Genomic DNA, 21,602 nt, shown 5'->3' with positions numbered 1-21,602 from the left:
GTGGGTTGTGTAGGCTTCCTGGTGGAGGGAACTAGTGCCTGAGCTCTGGTGGATGAGGCTGGATCTTGTCTTTCTGGTGGGCACGTCCACGTCTGGTGGTGTATTTTGGGGTGTCTGTGGCCTTATTATGATCTTAGGCAGCCTCTCTGCTAATGGATGGGGCTGTGTTCCTGTCTTGCTAGTTGTTTGGCATAGGGTGTCCAGCACTGTAGCTTGCTGGTCGTTGAGTGAAGCTGGGTCTTGATGTTGAGATGCAGATCTCTGAGAGATTTTTGCCGTTTGGTATTACGTGGAGCTGGGAGGTCTCTTGTGGACCAGTGTCCTGAAGTTGGCTCTCCCACCTCAGAGGCATGGCCCTGATGCCTGGCTGTAGCACCGAGAGCCTTTCGTCCACACGGCTCAGAGTAAAAGGGAGAAAAAATAGAAAGAAAGAAAGAAAGAGGCTATAATATAGTGAAGTAAAATAAAGCTATTGTAAAGCAAAGCTATACAGACAAAGTCTCACCCAGAAGCATATATATATACACTCACAAAAAAAGGAAAAGGGGAAAAATTAATATATCCTGCTCCCAAAGTCCACCTCCTGAATTTGGGATGATTCGTTGTCTATTCAGGTATTCAACAGATGCAGGCACATCAAGTTGTTTGTGGAGTTTTAATCCGCTGCTTCTGAGGCTGCTGGGAGAGAGTTCCCTTTCTCTTCTTTGCTGGTACAGCTCCCGGGGTTCAGCTTTGGATTTGACCCCGCCTCTGCGTGTAGGTCGCCTGAGGGCGTCTGTTCCCGGTCAGGCAGGACGGGGTTAAAGGAGCAGCTGCTTCGGGGGCTCTTGCTCACTCAGGCCGGGGGGAGGGAGCGGTACGGAGGAGGCGGGGCGAGCCTGCTGCGTCAGAGGCCGGCGTGAAGTTGCAGCAGTCTGAGGCGCGCAGTGCGTTCTCCCGGGAAAGTTGTCCCCAGATCACGGGACCCTGGCAGTGGCGGGCTGCACAGGCTCCCGGGAGGGGCGGTGTGGAGAGTGACCTGTGCTCGCACACAGGCTTTTTGGAGGCGGCAGCAGCAGCCCCAGCGTCTCACGCCCGTCTCTGGGGTCCGCGCTGATCGCTGTGGCTCGCGCCCTTCTCCGGAGCTCGTTTAGGCGGCGCTCTGAATCCCCTCTCCTTGCGCGCCGCGAAACAAAGAGGCAAGAAAATGTCTCTTGCGTCTTCGGCAGCTGCAGACTTTCTCCCGGTCTCCCTCCCAGCCAGCTGTGGTGCGCTAACCCCTTCAGGCTGTGTTCACGCCGCCAACCCCAGTCCTCTCCCTGCGATCCAACCGAAGCCCGAGCCTCCGCTCCCAGCCCCGCCCGCCCCGGCGGCTGAGCAGACAAGCCTCTCGGGCTGCTGGGTGCTGCTCGGCGCCGAGCCTCTGTGCGGGAATCTCTCCGCTTTGCCCTCCGCACCCCTGTGGCTGCGCTCTCCTCCATGGCTCCCAAGCTTCCCCCCTCTGCCACCCGCAGACTCCGCCCGCGAAGGGGCTTCCTAGTGCGTGGAAACTTTTCCTCCTTCACAGCTGCCTCCCACTGGTGCAGGTCCCGTCCCTATTCTTTTGTCTCTGTTGTTTTCTTTTTTCTTTTGCCCTACCCAAGTACGTGGGGAGTTTCTTGCCTTTTGGGAGGTCTGATGTTTTCTGCCAGCGTTCAGTGGGTGTTCTGTAGGAGCAGTTCCACGTGTAGATGTATTTCTACTGTATCTGTGGGAAGGAAGGTGATCTCCGCGTCTTACTCTTCCGCCATCTTCTCGATCCCCAACCAACATGTTAATTGTAGTCATTTTAGATACCTTGTCTGATAATTCCCAAATCTGTGTTATATATGAATCTAATTCTCATGCTTTCTTTGTCTCTTCAGACTTTTGTTGTTGTTGTTTGACTGTTTGCTTTTGCCTTTTGTCATGCCTTGTACTTTTTTTCTTGAAAGCCAGACATGTTGTATTTACTAATAAGAATTGAGAAATTGGCCTTTAATATGTAGATTTAAATTAATTTGGCTAGGATTTCGACTGTGTTTAATGGTTGCTTGTATCTGTCAATGCTAGAGGCTTTAAATTCCTCTAATGCCCTTGTTTTGGTCTTTTCTATGTGCTATTCCTCAGAGGAGTTTGTACATACAGCTTTTCCAGGTAAAACCCATGGTTATTGTACCAGAGCCCTGTTTGTATACTGGTAAAGTGAAGGGGAAGCAGAGTGTTCTATAATCTTCTGATTAATTTTCAGCCCTTTAATGGGCCTTTTTTTTTCAGGGTTTTTTTTCAGACCTTCATAACTGTTTCCTCCCATGTTAGTTTTTCTACCACAAGCCCTTTATTCCCTTCCATAGCCATAGTGTTCCCAAACTATTTCCTTGAACACTGAACCCCGCAGACTGTATTTTCCTCCTTAGGTGAGACAAGAAGGCTGGAGTGGGAGGAATTCCACTCCTTCAGCTGGGATTAGGCTCTGGCAACGCTTTTTCCCCCTCAAAGAGTAGGCCTTTGTTATGGAGAAGGCTCTGGGTATATTTCATAATGATTACTCTTCCCTTCCCTTTGCCAGGGCTGTGAAGGGTATTTTTCCTGGATCTTTATACGAACCTGGTGGAGTTCCTGGAGGTAAAACCCAGAGAACTGTGCGCCACCTCCCCCAAGACTTTGGTCACCAGGTATTTCTCAATATCCTGCTAGTCCATACTCAGCCACAAGCAAATCATCAAGATTACCACTTAAGTGTTATTGCCAGATTATGGCCCCAGGACTTCTGTCCCTGATAAGCAGATTCAGGCTGTATCTCTTTAGATGTGCCTAGCTCTAGAGATTTCAGGAAGCTGATTTGTCCTGAGACTTCAGTTCTCTGATTGGTCCAAGAAAAAGTCAGTGATTTTTCAGGTTGCCCAGCTTTTCTTGTTGTCAGCTTGGTGGTGACAGCTTTCAATCACTTTATATGTTAGAACTGAAGCCAGCAGTCTATATTTTTTAACTCTATTAAATTTTGCACATATGGTTGATGCTAGTCTTTTAAATTAGAATTTCTAAATGGCCATGTCATAGAAATTGTCTTTTACCTTCTTCTTATGTGTGCATCATTATCTAAAAATGTTCTATCCCTACTAATTCACCATGAGGAATTTTTGTTAATTTATTTCATGTTCCTCATCTACTACAAGTCATATCAACTCTCCATTAAAGGCTAAAGAGTAAAATATAGCAAATTTCATATTCTCTTATGATATCAAATAGTAAATAATCATTCAGGACAGTTTATGACTCAAATATAACTCCAGGCGTTATTCATTAAGGGAACACACAGCCTATAATGGCCAAACTAAAATGACAGGACAAGAATAGAGTCTTTAAAATAGCAGTGCATAAATTCTGGCTGTTGCTTTTTTTTCTCTTTTTCTCTACTTCTAACTTTTTTTTCTTTGGTAGTACTTTATGGATTCAGTAATTGAAAATTTAGAGTCTGGGCTAATGAATGTGTCAAAGCATGGGACAAAGTGCAACCTGGTGCTTCCTGACAATAAATGTTTAATCCTCCTTCCTTGAGAGACTTCAGAAAACTCTAGTAATTGAGGAAGCAAGAATATCTAACCCTTGAGTACAACTTTTTATGAACACTGTGTAGTTCATGGCACACAAGGGATCTTTTAAAAACAGAGCATTGGTGTTCAGTAAGTTTACCCTTTGACAAATGACTGTTTTACTGTATACAATACTCCCTACAAAACTTTTACTACTGTTACACAAAAGAGTAATAAAACGAGATACGCCTTTTTTTTCCTTCTCTATTTATAGATCTCTTTTGCCTCTGTAACTAAGCCTAATATTTACCTGAGGGAGAAAAAAAATTCTAGGGAACCCTATGTAGGGTTGATAAAATAAGCAATGAGCTAACCTAAGAAGCAGTTTATTGATTTACTGAATAACCCAGGGATATCCCACCACACCCCCCATATTCTGCCAGTCCACAACTGGAGAACCAGTAATAGTGACCCTACCAAAAGAATTGTCATCCAACCTAACAGAAAGATGTAGGGGATATTTGTATTTTTAAAGATGAAAGGGTATTTCCCATTTCATTATTTATGTTTTCTTGTGCCATCCTATTGACAAAATGTTCAATATGAATGCAGAAATTTACAAGTGTCCCTCCTCCCCTCTCTCCACACTCCTGCACTGTGTACCTAAAGAGAAATTTTTCCAGAAATGGTATCATATGGAACTAACAATACACTCCATTAATTACTCTCTCTAAGGAAGAGACATGTGACACGTCTTACAGAATCAGCTCAAAAGACAGAAAATCCAGAGCACTCATTATATATTTTCTCCTGACCCAGCACATTAAAATCTGAAAAAAGAAGGCCATCTTATCATAAAGTCAGCAAAAAAGAAAACAAAACAATGCTCCTATCTGCACACCTCTGGTCATTTGGAAGATTATGCATTATGCTACAAACATTGTTTTCTGAAGACCCCACGTGGTGTAGAGCAGGGAACATAGAATGGTTAATTAAAAACAAATTAAATCTCTGTGACTTCCTAATCCATGTGATCATCTAAGAGTTATTTAACCTCTCTGTTCCTCAAATTAATACCTATCTTCGAAGGTTGTAGTAAGAATTTTTATGAGATGACAAAAGTAGAACACCTAGTAAAGGTTTTAGCCCAGAAAATAACTTAGCAAGTATTCGTTTCTTCTTGCTTGACAGTCTCTCAGTAGGTAAATGAGACCTAAAATATAGCCAGAATGGCTTAATTACTTTAACCACTAGTAGGTTGGGAGATAGTCCCTAGAAGTATCAACTATTTCATTCAGTTAACAATCCTTTATGCTTCATCTGGTAAAAGCTTCTTTTTCCTTCTCTTTTAAGGCCTTTCTCATCAGCATATTACATCACAGGTTTTAAATAAAAGCTGCCATCTTAGATATCTAGTATTCTAGGTACATTGAATGGGCCAAAGCTAGAGAACACCACTTCCTTGGTTAAACTGATTGGCTTGGGGCTAGGAAGGAAACTTAACCAAGGAAAATCAGGATCTTTCACTAGAATTTTTCAAATGGTTGCTGGAAATAGAGAAATAATTTCCTGTCTAAAGAAATATGAGTTTGGAACTTGGGTGGGAAAGTAATGTCCTCCACCAGAGGAGAAATCCAGTTGCAATAGAAAGGAGTGTGCTGACAAGCAAAAGGAAGCTTCAGGTACTCTTATTCTGCTGTGATGTTCTTGAAAATTAAAAAATTCCTTTAAGATTCAGTGCAGATAGTGCCTCCTCTAGGAAGTCTGTTATGATTCTGCCATGCTGGATGTAGGGCTCTATCTTCTGTCTTCACATAGACTCCTGTGACTACTTCCATCCTAAATCTGACCGCTTTATAATTGCTCTCCCTGTCATCACCACCAGTCCCTAAGAGTCAAGAAAGACTTGTTTTATCTTTTAATACCCAGTACTTCTCTTGGTACTGAAGGCATCCTAGTCTCTGGGACACAGACATACAATTCTATTTTAACTAACACTTCTGATTTTAGTTGATTTCTTTGTTGCCCAGCAGTCCACAGCTGTGCCACAATATTTGAAATTTCATCTTCATGTGTCTTTGTGGTTGTTTTGATTGCTCTGGTTGATATTTGATGACTTAAATACATATATGGCTTTATTTTTAAATCTTTTTACTATCATCATAGGCAACTAGAAACCTTTCAGCAAAACAATCCTAACGGGGAGGGGGGGAAGGCAAACAAACCAAAAACAAAAAAAAACTGTCTTTCTGGGAAAGTATTCTTATTATGGTAGAAAATCCTGCCCATCTATACACAAATGCTTTGTGTTTAATTTTGGCAAGGAAAGAACCACACTTCTATTTGAACTTTTATCTCATTTTTAAGAGTTACCCTGTTTGATTGTATTAATTATGAAAGTGTTTCAACCCACAAATAAAATATCACATATTAAATGTCAAAGTTTGAGAAAAGAAAAGCCACAGTCTTTTACATGTTTTAGTTCAAAAGGTTTTGCTATTTATTTAGACTCTTGAATACGCAAGGTTCTTAAATGAATTGAAATGAATCTAAAGTGAAATGATTTTCACACTCCCTAAACTTTCCTCCAGGAAACAATAATCAGAAGCCAAAGACTGAGGTGCCCACAGGCAAGAAGCAGTTGGAAAAAAAATGGGAAATTTTTCTAAGAAGGGCAGAAATAGATTGTTTTGGCTTATCCCTTTCAAGGTTTTTACTAACCCTCCTTTAGAAAGTCATCACTGAATTCTCAATACTTAACAAATGTTCTTCATAATTTGGGACTTTCTCTTAGATTCAATTTCCCAAAACTGCCTTTTAAGCCAATCCATGTTCAGTGCCACTGAGAGAGGATTTATGATCGACCTCTTCATTTGGATTGCTCATCCAACCCCCCAAATCAGGGAACAATGGGACCTGCCCTGATTTCAGAACCAGGGAGGCTTGTGTTCAAATCCAGTTCTCACTAAATCCAAGCTGTGATCTTTGGCACCTCTCAGTAAAGGTAGTGGTTATTCAACAACATTATGAAAACTTATATTTGTTTGTGCCAGGTATTGTGATGGGCACCAGTAAATAAGGGGTGAGGGCAAGTTATTTCCCTCTGAGAGGTACCTTCTCTAAAGGACAGACCCATCAACAAGTAAACGAATGAAAGAGGGAATAAATGAATGAATACCTACAGATTTTTAAAAATGCTATGAAGGGGAACAACAATGAAGAGAATGTTGGCAATGTAGGGGGAAAAGATGATTTCGATAAGGCTTTCTGAATATGTGATATTTACATTGAAAAGTTCTAAGGATTGTTGTCTAGCCAGTGGAAGTCACCGAGGGAAACAACTTCCAGGCAAGAAAGACACATGCAAAGGCCCTGGGGCAGGAATGGGCTTGGCTTTCAGGGAAATGAAAGGAAACTAGCATGGATGGAGATTAGAGAACAGCTGGATTTTGGAATAAGATTAGTTTAGAGGTGAGCAATAAAAAAACAGGAAGCAATGGCAAGAGTTTAAATTGGATCCGAAGAGCAATGGGGAAGGAAGTCTTAAAAGACCCAAGCAGAAGAGTTACTTGCTCTGAGTAATCTGGTGTGTGTTGAAAAGACTACATGAGGGCAACAGTTGAGACAGGGACACCAGCCAAAACTTTATCAGAGTAGCCCAGTGGAGAAATGATAGTAACATTCACTAAAGTGGTAGTCATGGAAATGAGGACATTTTCACTGTCACATCACACAATTTTCTCCCTTATGATGTTGTGATTAAGAACATCAAGACACCCCATCAAAGCACCTACACTCAGCATTGGCTCACAGCATCCTCAAAGTTCCACTTCCTCTACTCTCTATATTTCATTTGCACACGTCTCTCTTGCTCTCTCTTAGATCAAAAGTTCCTGTGAAGTTGGGAGCTCCATCTTAAACTCATCTTGCTTGCCAATTCCCTCCATCCCTTCATTCCTATCCTAAGTACAAGCATATAACATTTGGATAACAGTCAAAAAAATAGCCAAGATAAATAAGGGATGAATGTCACAATGGGCAGTTTGGAAGCTTAACAATTCTCTCTGGTTCTCTTCCCCTCTAGAAAAGTATTGCAAGTCTCCTTGCTCTGAAATTTGAGGTGCCCTGACATCTTTCAGAATGCTACCCATACCAACGGTGCAGAAAATTCTGCCTGATTATCTGGTTTAGAAATAGTTTCTTTGAACATCTCCTCATAATCAGAGGTGAATTCTGGCTCTGACATTATTGCTGGCCATAATTAGCTCTAGTTAAACCGTCCCTGTGCATCCTGGCAGGCAGACCACCTACATCAATACTGCTACCAGCTTAAGCTTGCTCTGGGGAGACATTGTGTGTGACAGACTTTATCTTCAGGGCAAACTGCCACCGAGTGCAGTTGCAGAATCCATCTCTCTGTTCAGTTCAGTTAGAACTGTATTTGATTGGTGGGCCTTATGGTCGACTGTCAGAATAATAAGGATACTAATCATTTCTAATCACATGGCACCATTCATCCAGGGATCTCCGAGGACTTTGCTGGAGTTAATTTTGATGATGCCTCTGTGAGCTAGGTAAGTGTTATCATCCCCATTTTACAGATGAGGAGACTGAGTAATGGAGAAATTAAGCAGCCCGCTCAAGGTCACTCAACAGAAAGATGAAAATTCAAAAAATGCCCCTGAGCCTGCTGAGTTCCTGTTGCGTTGTCAATTAAATACATCAGCTCATCATTACACTCTGCTTCTTAAACGATCATGTTTTATTAATGTACACTGTTAGGCAGCTGCCATATTTCACCCAAGAGGTGGCCACCTTTCAATCAAGGAGAGTGTAATTCGGGTTTACTGCAACTGTGGTAGTAAATGCTAAGGGAAAATTAAGCTGCCTGTCTTCTATTATGTCACTCACTCTTTGCCCTTAATGACTTCTTGCTTGGGAGGAAAATCAGGTCAGAAACTTTTGACTGGTTGCTTTGTATCTAAAGGTAATTGGGGGTAATTTTTTGACATACGAAGGAACTATTAGACAACCATACTCCTCAATAAGGGAGGAAAAACTGCCTTGTTATTAAAAAAATAACCAAACCCATTATTTTACTTCAGCAGCAATAGAAAAGTGACTGAAATAAACATGTGAAATATTCCACAGAATGAACCTGAAAGGAGATGAGAAACTTTGAAAGCTGAAAAAGTGTATCCAGGTAGAAATTTTTAAACCCTCCCTTTGGTCAGGGTGTGATCCAATTTTTGTTCTTTGCAGGATTACAGAGTTAATGGAAAGGTGAAGGGCAGAGAAGCCAAGCCTGAGACAGATGTGAAGAAAGGGAAATTTGTTTTCAAGGCCCAGCCATGACCTTTTCTTTGCTTGCTTTCTTGCATGGTACCGTGTGGCTGTGAGAATGTGGTGCTTAGGAATAGGAAAATATTTTGCCACTTTTATTTGAGTCACCTTGAGAAAGATTTTTTAATTTTCTACATCCTTGTTTCCTCATCGGTAAATATGGAATATAATCCACCTTGCAGGATTATAGAGAAGATGAAATGAAATAGAGTGTGGAAGATTCTAGTCTTGTGCTTAGCAGGTAATAGACACTTAAGAAAAGGTAGATAATGCAATTACTGTTAGCAGCCTCTTTCTCTAGTGTAAACATCCTCAAGACCCTTCAAACCCTCAAAGTCGCCTTAGCTATTCAACATGCTCGATACCAGTTCAGTAAGAACTGACTCTCCCATATGCTGTCTCACTTCTCCTTCCCCTTCCCTGCTGCTTACTTACTCTTTAATCCATTCCTTGAATTCATTCACCAGTCAGAGCTTCAGTTTCTTCCTCTGTTTGATGAGAAGGACCTTCCCTTCTGCCAACCTTATCTCACATGATTAGTCTAAGAAACAAATAGATAAATAACTCAGTTGGCATTGTATACTCTGACATGCCATCCATCAATTTTCAGTTTTCAAACATCACCACTATTATTTCTTAAGGCTTCACTATGGGAAGAAATCTCAATTTAATTATTCACAGTAAGACATTAGTGATAAAGAGGAAATGGTTTACCCTTGCTAGGTAACACTGGTTTATTTTAACAGAGGCCTTTAGTGCCTTAATCCAAAATTGGAAATATTAGTGAGAATCCAAAGCAGAGGAAAGAACATGGAGGGGATTTACTGGCACGAGGGAACTCCTAAAATTACCTTGCATATGTTTTGCCTTTAAAAAAGGATCATCCGTCCTGGCACATTTTATGCCTGCAAACCCTTTGCACAGTATTCAAATGTGATCTTGAGAGAGAAATTGTAACAAAAAGGCGGTTGATTATCTGGTCATCAAACAGCCAGTATTTCATTTTCCTCTCTTCTGTCTCTGCTTCTAATACTGAGAAGGTTTCCTTGTTTGACAACCTCAATTTAAACTTTTTTTCCCTCATGGTTAAGAAGAATTTTCTGCTGCAAGTGTTAATTGTCCTGATAAGGATGCCTGTTCTCTTAATTTGAACAGCAGCTGTGCTAAATGATGCAAAATATACAAAGATCTATAGTTACACCCCCCCAATAGGAAATGTTGTTATGAAAAGGTCTTCCACTTTTCATACAAAATTCCCTGCTAACTGTTTCAATGGTGAAAAAGTAAGCCCAATACAAATACAAAATCCAAGTGCCAAAAAGCAAATAAAATGATTAGAAGATCCTGGCACTGATTTGCAATGATGTGCTGAAATATGCCAAGTCATGTTCAGGAAGAACATTAGGCTGTTGCTGTAAATGGAACCTATGGATCAGCTAAAGCAATAGAGTCTAATTACTATTATTAATAATAGCAAGAGTATATTAATCTCTCCTATCAGCAAGCAGGTATAATATTGACCTTTTCTTTCGAAGATAGCTCTAATGCTATTATTTACTATACCAGTCATTTTATTCTGCAGTACTAGTCACAAAATGATTAACACAACGATGTCCCATGCTGCACTTTCAAAATTCTTTTGAATTCCATTGGGCACAACGATGGTCATGCCCTTCAGCTGAAAAGCATCAGTGTCAATGCATTAAAAATGTAAGGAAAAAAGTAAACACCAGCCTAGCTAAGATGATCAGCTGAAATAATGATGATCAATGAGGTAAAAGATATCTCACATTTATCCATCCATCTGTCCATCCATCCATCCCAATCATCCTGCTCCACTACCATCACCAGCAGCATGCATTGAAGAATACCTATTGATAGTAGAAGCAGGATTCCCAAGGGAGGTCAGGTGTGGCAAAGATAGTTTGCACCCAGTGAATCTCAGGTATTCTAATACATTTCTCATATCAGGGCATTAAGGCTTGTGTATACCAATGAATTGTGAGAGAAAGTGACATCTGTCACTTCAAGGGCAAGGCAAAAATTAAGTATCCGTATGTCTCCTTTACCTCTCTCTTCTCCTGTTAGAACAATTTTGGAGGCCATGTGTTGCAAATAGCACATCCACACAGCGGCTGAAGACCACCTAGCCCACATCAGTTTCAAATAAGGGAAGAAGGAGACCCTTTTGTTATATTAAGCTGCTGGATTGTGAGGCTTTGTCTATTGGAGCAACTAATGTTAATCTTCCTGAAACATAAGATCCAAGCATTATCATAACATGTTCAGTGACTCTGGGCAAGTCACTCAGAGTCTTGAGGTCTATTTTTTTCACAGATAAAACAAGGAATACCCTTATTTCTAGCATTCTATACTTTGCAATATGTTTCTTGAGTATATTGGGGGAAAGGCATTTAATTATTGGATTTCATCTATAACTTTCTCTTATTCTTCAGCCAGAATATATTGCCCCACCATTAACATTCTTACAGTTTCTATGCATAACTCTCCTATAATATTTACCCCATTGTATTGCATTTGTTCATACATCTGTCTGTGTTTTGTTTTTGTTTTTGTCTTACATAGAACAGTGAGCACTTCTGGGACGGGAATTGCCTTTTTGATCACTTTATCACCAGTGAGAGAATGCTTAGCAATCACTATTTTTTTGTTGTTGTTGAAATGTAATTATGAATCTTGGAAAGAAAGCTTGCAATAGCTTGTTGTCTCTTTCCTGCCACCACTAGGAGAAACTTACCATATAGGATATATAAAGAGTTTTAGAAAATGGAAGCACATGCAAAGGAGGGACAGAGGTTGAGAGATAGAAAGAATGAAAAAGGAATTGAGAATACTTAGGGAAGAGAACAGGAATAACTTATTGATGTCAAAGGGGACACAGAGAAAGTATGAGCGAGTTAAGCCAGAAAACATAGTGAAAAGTCCAGGTCAGGGCACAAAGACCACTCTAGCAGAGCACCTAATCATTTTTGAAGGAGAAAATGAAATGTGACTGAGAATTGGGAGTTCAGAGATGGGATGATCATACATCCAATATCTTTTCCTTTCAAGCAGGGACATGCCATTGCTGAGACTTAGAGGGAATGAAAATTTGAGATTTGATGGCAGGGCCTCAACTCTCCAGATGTCTGGGGCCAAGAAATACAAGGCAGGGTGAATTGGTCAGGATGCTGGTGACAGTTTCAAACTTGTTTGACAAGTAGAACAAGACAGGATGATATGACTAGATGCCAAGTGGAGTATCAAGCCTCTGGTATTGTCTCAACTAATATAATCAGGGAAAGAAAACATTCCACTCTCTCTATTGCTAGAAATGCCCAACCCAAAGTGAGAATATCAACAAAGCAACCACTACTCCTCAGCATGTCACCAGGGTTCTCAGAAGGCTGTTTATTGTAACACCGGTAGCAATTGGTCTTTGCCTCATTGTTTTCTACCAATAAAGCAGGGAGCCTCAGTTTTTCACCATGAAAGAATCTTCCCTATCTCTGAAACTGGTTCTTGATACACCAAAGTATCTTGGGGTTCAGATATCCCCAATCTGGGGAAAGTGACAAAGCTAGGACAACAACACATGATGACAGCAATCTGCCTGACCCTTTATCAAATCCCACCCAGACTGGGGCGTGGGCAAGCCTGACCAAGGTGCCAGCTACACAGAACTACATTCAGGCTGGGGATTAAATTGTAAGCTGCCAGAAAACAAATAAATAAGCAAAGAGCTAAAGAACATTAGAGGCAAAGTTTTTAGGGAGTGTTGACAGTCAAGTGTAAGCCCTGAATCTAAAAGGCAGCATCATAGGCAAAATAAAGAATGAAGTCAAAGATCAAGGCACAGGTGACCCTGGAATAAATGAGAGGAGATGAAGAGTAAGGAAGAGTGAGGGGATGATGTTTCTATGCCAGTGTTTTCCAATGTTGAGAAGTAACCTTCAAACGGTTCTATACCCTAGTTCAAATACATGCTGTCCTTTCTTAGGACTAGAGCTCCAAAAACCATGTCCCTGAAAAGTTCTGTATCTAAATTCCTTCCTTAGTTTCTTGCTATATTTATTTATTTATAGGCCTAAGGAGGCCTCTTAAAGAATGGAATCCCCTGTTTTGGATTAAACAAACCCAAAAGTTTTTCATCCTCCTTGTGAGTCATCCAACAGGGATTGTCTACCTGATGGTCTCTCTACTAGATGTACTCTTATTTCCCTACCTGTCTCTTTCATGTTGTCTTTGCATTAATTTCCTGGACCTCTTAACCCTCTCTACTTTCTCCAGGACCACTGTGTTTCTAGGTCCAGAAATTGTCTCTTGAATGCAGCTAGGTCAGCGTGTATCCTGTCCCCAGGCACTGACTCTAATTTCTTGGTTTTTAGCTGAGTTCCAAGTTCCAAATCTGATTGCTGCAGTCAGTTAAGGTTGCTAATTGTATAGCATCAATGTATGTGGTATCCAACCAGTCTAACTAAGTTGTTAGTTGATTTTGCCTGCTTTCTCTATAATTTTTTTAAAAATTTTGCATTTCTTTAACCAATATTACTAGCATAATTACTTTTTTTTTTAAATTAAGGAAGAAGACTCTCTAGTTCACCAGTTCCCTGATTTCTCCTATTGTCTCTTAACTGGGGAACATGTCTGGCCAAGGGAAATGATACAGTGATGACTGCATCAATCATAATGCATTCTGGGGAAAAAGTCTAAATGCCGTGTAATCAAAGGATCTCCACGTACTGTCTGAACAAATTGGAGTTTGTTAGCAGGGAAGAAAGGGGGAATGACTGATGAATATGCAATGGACTTGGCATATTTTAATTTATAACAACATCATCAAATTAATTGAAAAAAGAAAACTCTGAAAATTAGAATTGTCCAATGATCCAATGGAGTCCTGAGTTCTTGCTCTGGAAATGTCCAAGCAGAGGTCAGTTGACCACCTGAAAGTATAATGTAAATGGGAAGCTGAGATAGACCTTAATATTCCTGCCCCACATAGCAGATAAAGTCCCTAAGCATCTGGGGAAAATCATGAAAACGCTGAAAGTGAGGGTAACTGAAAAAAAGGAAAACTTTCAGAAACACACTTGGCTCCCTCCACGACTTTGCTGGGACCTGTGAACAGATGGCCCCCATTGATTATGTCATAGACTGTTGCTTCCTCCAATTTCCATTCTCACATTCCTACTTTAGTAAGGAAACTACTAAGTTTTTATTGTACATATGGCTGCCCAGCTGATGACTACAATTCCCAGCCTCCCTTGCAGCTGGTATGACCATGCTGAGCTTTCTATAAAGGAATGTTTTAAACTTCCTGTGAGTGGCCTTAAAGGCAGCAGATTTGCTGTCCTTATGCCCTTCATCCTCCTTCTTCTTGCCTGAAATGTAGACATGGGTGAAAAATGATCTTGGATGATTTCAGAAAAGGCAAAAAAACACAGATCAAGCAAACAGAAAGTTTTGTTCCCCAAGACTATGGGGTCACTAAATAAGTTTGTGTTGCTTACGCAGAGATTATTGCATGAAAGTGATATACACTTCTTCCTTGTTTAAGCCACCATTATTTTTGTCTGTTACACTGGGCAGATGTTTATCCTAATAAAACTATGGCTCTTCTCCATCTCAAGCAGTAGCTTTTGCAAACTTTTTCCAGGTCTCTAATAGCACAAGCCCAGTCTTAACCTCTTTCACTCTCTGTAAATGGCCTCATATCTTACTTTTTGCTGATAATTCTGGCAATTAAGAGAAATTTTCTGAAAAATTTTAACCCTCCAATCCACGAATCTATCTGCATCAATATCTATTTTGATTTAGACCCTCCTGCCATCACAGACCTAAGGGCACAGAGCAAGATTTCTCAAGGACATTATTCTATTCTTTTTTTTTTCATATAATGTTAACATTATTCTCATTGTTGTTATATTGCATTGACATTAATATATATTCAAGTCCTCCAACTGTGTGTGTGTGTGTGCAGTTGGAAAGCAGAGGTGGAAGTTAGGAGAGAGCTGCTTAAGAAAGCGATTGAAGTGCATTCCGTATCTTAGACTTCGTGATTTTCATCATAAATATCTAGGAAAACACAGAAAGAGATGAGAGTGCATAATAAACCAAGAAACTAAGATTGACAACTAATCTACTGCCAAAATCTTAGAGGAATTTCCTCTAATTATAATATTCATGGAGTGGAAAAGAGAAAAACAATTGTCAGGTGACATTAACATATACCTTGTCACTTGCAGGAGATCAAAACTGCCAATGTGAAGGACAATGCAGAGGCTCATCAACACACTTGCCTATGCCTTGGCTTGGAAAAGCAGAATCTGTGACAACCACCAACCACCAGATATATTGTATAGCTACAGCCCTATCAAATAGAACATGGAACATGGATTCTAAAGTAGCTGTGTATGTGTGTTTGTGAGTGATGTGTGTATCATATGAGAAGGATTACACACACACACACACACACACACACACACGCACATGTACATATATTCCACTCCAGATTTCAGATTCCCCAGTTTGGACATCTTCTAAATAATTTCAGGGATTACAATTTTCAGGAATCCTACACACCCATTGGCAAAGAAGTTAAGCTATAGCATATTTTCATCTTAGAATAGAATGTGAAAAGAAAAAAAAAAATGCATGTTAGTAGAACTCCAAGTTTTGCCTTTATTGTTTCAGGAAATGGAAGGACCTCTCACTACTTTCAATCATCTATAAATACATGTTCCTCCTAGTAATAATAATAGCAAATATTTATCAGATGCTAAATACAGAGCACTCACTGCAAACCAGGTGGCCTGGATTCTAATGCCATTTTTACATCTTACAAGCTATGTAACCTTGGGCAAATTGCTTAATTTGTTGCTACCTCAATTTCTTCACCTATAAAATGAGTATAAAATAGTTGGGACAATTCTGTGAGTTAATGTTTGAAGTACTTCAGAACAATATAGGTTTGATATCAGTATCAATTCTCATATGATGCAATAAGGCATGTGCTATTATAGTGTCCATTTCACAGGTAAAGTAAAGTAGGTCTTGTAGAGGTTAAATGACTCTTCTAACAATTGGTAGACCCAGAATTTGAATGCACCATTTTCATGTATACAGTACATCTAATATCCTAATTACTACAGTATGTTGCCTCCTCACAGCAAGTCAAGGATACCTCAAGAATAGATGTTAAATACCTCAACATCATCACTGACCCTTAGACACCATAAATTTGACATTGAGGCATAAATATCAACCAACTTTTTGCTCCAGATCTGGGAAGAAGACTTTAACAGTAATCTAGGGCTGAGTGGAAGGAAATGATAGTCCTCAGTCAACCATCGATAGTTACCCATTTGTTTAAAGATAACAACACTGAAAACAGAAAAATAAATGGTTCCAATGAAAATGTTGTGCACATTAAAAGGAGGAAAGAGTGATCAAGATGCAGCAAAAGAACAGTTTAAAAACTCACTAAAGGAAACAGAAATTGCTGAAATTGTCTGCTTTGTAATCTTAATAGAAATGAAAACTACAGCCTCTGAATAAAGAGATGAAAGATGAGATTATATTAAAATAAGTTGAGATAAGAAGGAAGTTGGCTGAGAGGCAGGTAGAAATAAAAACAGGAGTTTGACATGATAAAGATTTTAAGGAGATTAAAAATGCAATAATAGAATAGAAATCTGCATTAAAAGCAATAGAGAGCAGAATTAACACTATAGAATTAGTGATAAGTTTAAAACCTAGGATCTGCAGAAAAAATGCAGAATGAAGAAAAACTCAAAGATGCAGACATTGCTAGTAAGGACAAAGAACAAAGAGAGAAGGGTCCAATGTGGGGATATTTTAGAAGCACACATGACAACAGAAGCAATTAGTAAAGCTACTTTTGAAGAAACGTATATAACATCTATATTCACTGAGTTTATAGATCAAAAAGGATTACTTACAACATGAGTTATATATGGCTGTCATTTTTGTTTTGAATGTATTTATAGGTCAGTGTTACTGCTTATTACATGAGTATAATATGCACATTGAGGAAAAAACTAAAAAATGCAGATAAATAAAATATTTTTAAAGTTGCCTACAATCCTTTTACATAAATATTACTAGCTCTATTCTGTGTATTATTTCAGACTATACATGAAAATTAATTATATCATACAAACATATAAAACATACATAATATTTTATAACATATCTGTATCCATATCTGTGCTATATATTTCATAATCATTTAATCATAGTTAATACTACTCTCAGATTACATTAGGATAAGGTGAGTTAAAGTATACAGAACTTAGAAAAATGCTTAGTACACAGTAAGAATTATATAAGTATGTGATATTTTTTGTCAATGAGAAAACAGTTAAAAATTCATGCAATCCATAAAATTATGAATAAAAATTTAATCACCCCAAATTTCTTTGAGAAACTGTCATCACTTTGAAAATGTTTTTCCAGGTGTCTCTTTATACAAATGGAAATCGGTTAATATAGATGAACTATGAATCTGACCAAAAGTAAACATAGAAATATAGATAAATATAGAGAAATTGTTACATAAATTAATCACATAGCCAGTGCTATATTGATATCTAATTTTTCACTTAGCAATGTATTGGACACATTTCTATGTCAATTAATAGAGATTTATTTTATCATGTTGAATCCATCAGATTATCTTGTATGACTATGCCATAATTTATTTAATGCATTGACTACTGATGAGCACTTGGATTACTTTTAAATCTCTCTGTAGCTTAGTTTTCTCATCTGTATAATGGGGATAGCTAATACTACTCTCAGATTACATTAGGATAAGGCGAGTTAATAAGTGTACGGAACTTAGAAAAATGCTTAGTACACAGTAAGAATTATATAAGTATGTGATATTATTTTAATTAATATTGTATTTAGATTGTACATTCTTTTTTCAATCATAAATATAACTATGAGGAAGAAAAATCTTTATGTGTACATTTTTATAAATTAGTTCATCTTTATTCTAGGTAATGCCAGAAACAGATTTAAATGTTAAGTTTGTCCCAGGGTCTTTATTATTTTTGTTATTCTTGGAAATGAAATTTTTCTTCATTTTGTTTTCTAGTTGGCTACTATTTGATATGTAAAAATCTGTTGCATTTATATTTAACTTTGTAATCAGTCTCCTTTTCTCCTTACTTAATTTTCTTAATAGAATTTCCTAATATTTTATTTATAGGTCTTCATTTAATCATATTTACTTATCTCATTAAGTATAATCTTTTTATTGTTTTAGTAATATATCTGCACATTATTATATTATATTATAAAAAGCATAAGTAATAAAACACCAAATTCCTCCAAATAATCTTACTTGCCAGAAATAAAATTTGGTGAGGCCTCCATGCATATAAGAACTCATATTTTTTAATCTATTTAAATAGACATAGTAGAGGTAGACAGATACATACACAACAAGACATGCTAATATTCTGGTATTAAATTTATAAGGACTTTAATTTTACCTGAATTTAAAGAGTATTAAAGAAAATGTAGTCAATCTAAAGGAATTAATATATTTTACTTAAAAAGTTTTTTAATTGATTTTTAAATTATGAGATATTGAATCCTTTAAATTTGTCTGGGTTTAAGGCAAGAAATATTGAAAATATTAAGAAGCTGAGGCATGAAGAATTTAAGCTCACGGTCAACATAGACAAACTTGAATTATTCCTTGTTGTCAAATATGAAATAGACTCATACATTTCCTCATATCTTAACCCTCCCTTAATTATCCTTTTTGATGCACATATTTTATTTCAAATTTTCTACAATTTATATTATGCTCTGTAACCATAGTTATTCCAGTCACTTAGTCTTATTTCTACATTTAAATAGATTTAATGATTTATGGATATTTGTCCCACTTTTGAGCTCTTATTTTAATCCACCTCTTGGTTAGCATTCAGTAGATTTTTTTCAAAGGAGAAATTATGGATTCCATTTTCTCTGAGTTTTTTCAAGTTTATATGTCTTTTGTCCTGTATGTCTATTGTCCTGTCTGCTTGAGTATATCTTGGCTGGGCATGACAATTTTAGGTAATACTTTCTTTTCCTTAGAATTCTGTATATTTTACTATAGCTTTCTAAGAAGCCTGAGGCTCATTTAAAGTTTTTATCTTAGAAAGTAGACTTGGTTTTTCTATATGGATGCTTGAGGAAATCTTTCCTTATGATTAAAATTTAGTACTAAATCAATATATAGTTAGATGCATGTTCGTCTTTTTCAATTCTAATACATGGTGTGCATTTTTATTTTTCCATATAAATTGGAGAATATACTTACAAAGTACCTAAAATGTGAGATTATGGAAAAATTTATAACATTAGTTCATCCCATCGATGGAATACTGTTGATCACCGTAGTAGTTTTGTGAATTTTTTGTTATTTCCTAGATTCAGAATAGTTTTTATCTACACATGAATAGCATTTATTTTTTTAGTGTACTGTAAGCTGATTTTTAGATTACTTTAAATTGATCCTATATACGATAAGCTTATTAAACTTTCTCATTTGATAGAGTTATTTGCTACTTCTTTCTTCTATGTAGATGATCAGATCTTCCACAAATAATGGTAGTTTGAGATTTTCCCTTTCACTCCCTACACCTGTTATTTCTTGTAATTTTCTAAGAAATTCCTCAGGACATCCTGTACTATGTTTGTTTGTTTGTTTGTTTGTTTTAACTGATTGACTATATTGAAGTACATTTTTATCTCTCAACATAACTTTTTTTCTTTTTATTTTTTTTGACTGCGTTGGGTCTTCATTGCTGTGCACAGGCTTTCTCTAGTTGCAGGGAGCAGGGACTACTCTTCATTGTAGTGCACAGGCTTCTCATTGTGGTGGCTTCTCTTGTTGCGGAGCACGGGCTCTAGATGTGAGGGCTTTAGTAGTTGTGGCACGTGGGCTCAGTAGTTGTGGCTCGCAGGCCCTAGACCGCAGGCTCAGTAGTTGTGGCATACGGGTTAAGTTGCTCTGCAGCATGTGGGATCTTCCTAGACCAGGGGTCGAGCCCATGTCTCCTGCATTGGCAGGCAGATTCTTAACCACTGTGCCACCAGCAAAGTCCCGTTCTGTACTATGTTTTTAAAAAAAAATGTAATAGTGAGCTTTGTTGCCTTATAGAGACTATATTTAAATTTCTCTGTCATATTTTTACCATTTGTAGTGAATGCTATTGTGTACTGGTCAGAACCTCTCCTTCAATACTGAAACTCTCATTCTCCAGCTGCTGGCATATCAACAGCTCTCATCCAAGTCCCTCCAAAACTTGACCTTGGCTGAAGAGACTCTCCTTGCACAAGATCACAGCCCTTTCCCAGGGACCCACTACAGCTAATGATGGGTAGATTTGGTTGTATAGAATTATCACCATCTTGTTTCAAATGAGCTCAACTCTGAATGGCTGTACCCAGGCTCCTTACAGGATTAGGTGAGGCCTTTGTTACAATTTCATAGCAGTTGATCTTCTCTTGCCCAATGCTGCTTTCTTCACTCTCCCAAACCCCAGTATTGTTCATCAGAGCACTCCTCAATAAACTTTCTAAAGGGAAATGTCTGTCTCAGGGTCTGTTTACCATCAGTCACACTATGATAGCAAGTGTCCTTAACTTTTCAGTTTAGTAAGGATTTTTTAATCATGAATACATGTTAAAATCTGTTAAATATCTTTCTTCATCTATTCAGATAATCATTTGATTTTTCTCCTCTATAAATGTAATATGTTACCATATTGGTAGACTTTCTGATGTTAAGCCAACCTTGCATTCCAGGGATAAACCTAACTTAGGGATCATAATATATTTTATAAAACTCATTGGATTCGTTTATATATAACATAATATATAATCATATATATGTAGATTTAAAAAATCTACATTCACAAGTAAAGTAAACCTATCAATTCCTTTTCTTGTACTGTCCTTAATTAAATTTGTAATAAAACTATATAAGACATTAAATTAGCTGTAAGTTTTGGCTATAATATTAATCAGAATAGATGAGACTAAACTGTAAAAAAATTATCAGTGTCTTAAATATAGCATTTTATTTCTTTCTTATGCAAATGAATGAGAAATATTACAGCTCCCAACATTTCTCTATTGGAATTGTGCTCCATGTAGTGCTCTTTGATTTTGCTGCTCTGCCATCCACATATGAGACTTTTTCACTGCCAAGCCTGAAAGTGACTGGTGTCACTTCTGTTCACAGTCTATTAGCAAACTGGTCACATGATCCCATCTAATTATAATGAGGGCTAGAAAGTAGAGAATTCTGTGCCTACAGAAGAGAAGAGAACTAAATGTTAATGAGAACAATTTCATTTTCTGTTTTATGTAACAACTTATGTAAGACTTATATATTGCTCCTTAAAAATAAGTTTAAAATAAGTGGGAGATGGTGGGTGCCTGGTAACTATTTCAATTGAAAGTATATTATAAACTAAAAAACAAAAGGTTGGAAGACAATATGTGGCTATAATCTTTCAACTGAATAGGAAGAGGTAGGGAGATTTGGAGAGGAGAGGAGATTAAAAAAAAAAGAAGTAGGAGGAGTAAGTGCCTAAGTGAGAAGGAAAGGGAAGGGGAGAGAGAAATAGAGCATCCAGAAGGGTTAGGAGCAAGTTTCAGTCCCTTGGTGCCTTGGTCAATGTCTGGATTTAC

The 21,602-nt window shown here is 38.0% G+C and overlaps 1 long non-coding RNA gene across 1 annotated transcript in view; it reads right to left on the bottom strand.

Moving 5' to 3' along the window:
- Positions 1–21,602, bottom strand: part of LOC118895165 — a 68,059-nt gene that overhangs the window by 19,811 nt on the left and 26,646 nt on the right. Inside the window, exon 2 of the long non-coding RNA XR_005019891.1 lies at positions 9,309–9,414. This is a non-coding gene — a long non-coding RNA (uncharacterized LOC118895165). The remainder of the gene's footprint in view (positions 1–9,308; positions 9,415–21,602) is intronic.

Source organism: Balaenoptera musculus, chromosome 5, assembly GCF_009873245.2.
Source record: "Balaenoptera musculus isolate JJ_BM4_2016_0621 chromosome 5, mBalMus1.pri.v3, whole genome shotgun sequence".
NCBI lineage: Eukaryota > Metazoa > Chordata > Mammalia > Artiodactyla > Balaenopteridae > Balaenoptera > Balaenoptera musculus.
Note: the sequence above shows the minus strand (reverse complement) of the source record. Positions and strands in the feature narration are given on the sequence as shown.